This window comes from Tigriopus californicus, chromosome 5 (genome assembly GCF_007210705.1).
Source record: "Tigriopus californicus strain San Diego chromosome 5, Tcal_SD_v2.1, whole genome shotgun sequence".
In the NCBI taxonomy this organism is placed as follows: domain Eukaryota; kingdom Metazoa; phylum Arthropoda; class Copepoda; order Harpacticoida; family Harpacticidae; genus Tigriopus; species Tigriopus californicus.
This window is the reverse complement of record NC_081444.1, coordinates 5,320,825-5,324,697: the sequence shown is the minus strand read 5'-3', so window position 1 is coordinate 5,324,697 and position 3,873 is coordinate 5,320,825.

Here is a 3,873-nt window from a genome sequence, read left to right as displayed (position 1 = left end):
AGAGATGAGGTGTCCAAGAAACGAAATCTCTTTTACACCAAACAAGCATTTCTTGCGATTAATCACCAACCCATTATTTGACAAACGAGTAAATAGAGTCCTCAGATGCACTAAATGATCACTCTGAGATGGGCTAGCCACCAACACATCATCCAAGTAAACGAACAGGAAAGGAGCATCACTTTTGACATAATCCATCATTCCTTGAAACGTTTGTGCAGCATTACGTAGACCAAACGGCATCTTAAGCCATTTGAACAGGCCAAACGGCGTAATGACGCTTGTCTTGGAAATATCTTGAGGGGCCATGGGGATTTGATTGTAACCCCTCACTAAATCCACCTTTGAAAAGCTGACTGAACCATGAAGACCATCCGCGAAATCTTGGATATGTGGAATGGGGTATCGATCGGGAATGGTGTTATTGTTGAGAGCACGGAAGTCTCCAACCAAGCGCCAGGAGTTATCAGCTTTCGGTGTGACGTGATGAGTGGATGAAAAATTAATAGCAGAGCGGTGGACAATCCTATGTCTAGCATGACTTTCAAATCCTGTTCGGCTGCCTTGTATTTTACACAAGATAGGCGACGAGCCCTGGCATGAACTGGGTGGGTGTCCTGTAGTCGGAATGTGGTGAAACACTGCGTGTTTGGGGACGACCTCAGCAAAACTCGTTGTAAGCAGTTCGGGAAAATCCAAAAGTACATTATACTGGCCAGGTGGAACTGGTTGGATTACGGTCAATGATGGTGCCACCGCTCTACCAACATGACCCTTCACACAATTAAATGAAATGGGATCAAAAAGACGATGATTGGCCAAATCAATAGTAATTGAGACATTGGAAGTATAGTTTTTTGGGCTCCAGAGTCTACCAAATATGATTGATTATTCAATTTATTTGTGACAAATGACAGCCAACCACCAACACCCATTATTGATAGTCGGTTTCTTCGTTTCCCGAGATGCTGTTCAGCCGGGCATTCCGGTGATCAGTCAATGCTCTGCATTGAACAAAGGTACAAGGCTGTTCACAATTGTAGGCTTTTGGGCCGTACTGCTGATGAAATTAGCACCAAGTGTTTCGACGTGACGGTTTTGGGGATGTCTTCACTCGAGATTTTGCTAAGATTGCAAAAAGTTCTTGTCTCTCAGCCAACATTAGTGCATCGGCCATGAGAGCCAACTCTCGACGAGCTGTGGATTCCAAAACCGCGATCAATTGGGTCCTGACCTCCTTTGGTAGATGATCCATGAAAATTGACTTGAAGAGGAAACAGGGGTCTTGATCGACTAAAAGAGCCAGCATATCACTCATCAGTTCGCGGTGTGCGATCTCCCAGCGGGGCCGCTGAAACAACGAAAGCAAGAAAGTGCACAAGAGTCAATCCTTCAACAATTGATACTTCTTTCCGGTCAGCGGTGGGGAAACAAAAATGTCAGCCACGCGCTTAGCAGTCATTTGGTCCAGAGAGGCTACTACGCAATGGAATTTGGTTTCATCAACGTTGATAGACCTCAGTGCGAACTGCGATTCGTCCTGACCAAACCAAAGAAGTGGTTCCATTGACCAAAAACCCGGAAGTTTTATTGACACCGTATCCACCTTTAAGGAGTCCTCTTGAATCAATTGGTCTCCTAAAGACATGATGAGCAAAAAGCGCACCAGAGGGAACCAGAAAACGAGCACTACCTAAGTTCACTTATGTCGGGGTCACCATTGAAGTGAACTAAAAGGGTAAAAAGGTCACTGCATGAGTGAGCACTGCCAAATGTTTTTTAGAAGTCAATCGGGTGTAAAAGCCAGTTTTAGATCATTATTTAGCAAAGTATTTCGAATTCTAGTGAGATTAAACAAAAATATCTCGGAGTCGGATTTGAATTTGGATAGAGCAAACAATTTGGATTCAGATTTGAATTTGGATGGACTGAACAATTCGGATTCGGATCGCATCAAGGAACAACTTACGGATTCAGATTAGGAAAGGATTATGGATTCGGGCGGATTGGAAAAGATGTCTCAGATTCCGATTCGAATCTCAAAAAAATCAATTCTGATCGGATTTAGAGACCCTGTCGGATCCAATGCTCAGCTCCAGAAAGGACTTGAGTTCGGACTCGTCTAAACAATTGTCATTTTGTGGCCACAATTGCGCAAAATGAGTCTTTTTGACCGACTTTAGTACAGTGAAAGATTCGACTCCTCTACTGGACTCAAGTCTTTTGCTGGACTTGAGTCTGGACTCACCCCATCACCAGTCCTAATAAAATCCTTAAACCGGATTCAGCCCTGTTTTTTCATTGTAGTCTATTTGCGCCCGCAGACAAGATGACTCAAGTTTTAAGTGAAGTTTGCTTGACTCTGTCAATTACTGAGTGGGATCCGAAAGGTAAGAAACAATCTGAAATTCCTAGGAATCGGATGCACTTGTTCAAAAAGACTTACAAACTTGGCAAAAAAGGCGTGATATCAATGTGAGTTCATTTGTTGTGTCTTCAAAGAAAATTGGATTTGATTCAAAGTGGAATTAAGGCCGTCATTGAGAATGATAAGGTTAAAAAGGAGAGTGGAGTGGTTCAGGAGATCAAGTCAAATCTTTAAGCCTTTTTTTCTTGGTCAAACTCTAAAAGAAAGATGAAATAAACACCCTGTGGAGTCTTTGACGGTTCGTGCGGAAGCTATTAGTGATAGAGGATATGGCTAACATGCTTGGAGATCACTTCTCTAACGTGTTTCAAAAATTTGTGCACTGGTGACTTCAATCCTGTTATGGGATCTTTGGACTTTGGGCTATCTTTGGACTTGAACGTGCGATATATCCAACCTCATGTTTGCAAAGGTTTGGTAACTTTCAATTTTTATTTATTTTTATATTTTTTTGCGGACTTTCTTACCGCTACCAGGATTGGAATCCCAGCAGTTCAAGACGAAAAAATTATTCATTTTACTTGACTTTTATTTATATATATATTATTTGATCGACCAACGAATTGGAGTTGGCTGATCTGGCTAAGTCTGACTTAAATCCTGCTACTGGATCAACGCCTACATAAGCCCTACGAATATTTGAGGGAAGCAAAATGAACAATGAAGGAGCCCGAGAAAGAAGAGAGGTGGACTTCATTGTTCAAACTTGACTGGATTCTCGAGGGCTTGAAGGTGCTCTTAAAACGCACGTTAAGCCTCTACGGTCACTACAATTGACCCTAAATCCTGGGTTGGGACAAAGCTCATGAATGCTTTTGAAAACGTACAATATCAGAAGATACCTTTCATACCCTCTCTGAGTACTGTACAATCCCAACCTTTCTAACCTCTCCCAATAGGAGAGCTCTCTCATATCCTCAATGTTCCTGGTAAAACATCTTTGGACCTGCTAGAGCTTTTGCAAACCTGCTGAACTAATTGGAGCCCAAATGGGAGAGGCATATTCAAAATGTGGCTGAACAATCGACTTGTACAGAGTTAGCATAGTGTTACTATCTCTGGACTTAAATGTGACAGGGTTTCTTCCGGCCCCAGGGTTTCTTCCGGCCCCAGGGTTTCTTCCGGCCCCAGGGTTTCTTCCGGCCCCAGGGTTTGAACCCATGACACCTTGGGAGAGGATTCTTGACTTGTTAACGCTGCCTCTTAGACCGCTCGGCCACCCCAGCTCCTTATATAATTGGATATGCTCATTGAATGTTTCTATACTGACATCAAAACACTTCAAGATGGGACCTCCTTAATATTTTCACCTGCATTATCCACAAGACGAGCGTTCAAAGGCGTCGACCCATTGAGCAACCCAAGGGTAGATTTGATTTACGTAGAACCTGAATTCGATAACGGAATCTTGGCCATTCCTACCGGAAACTAACTTCTTGTCGTCA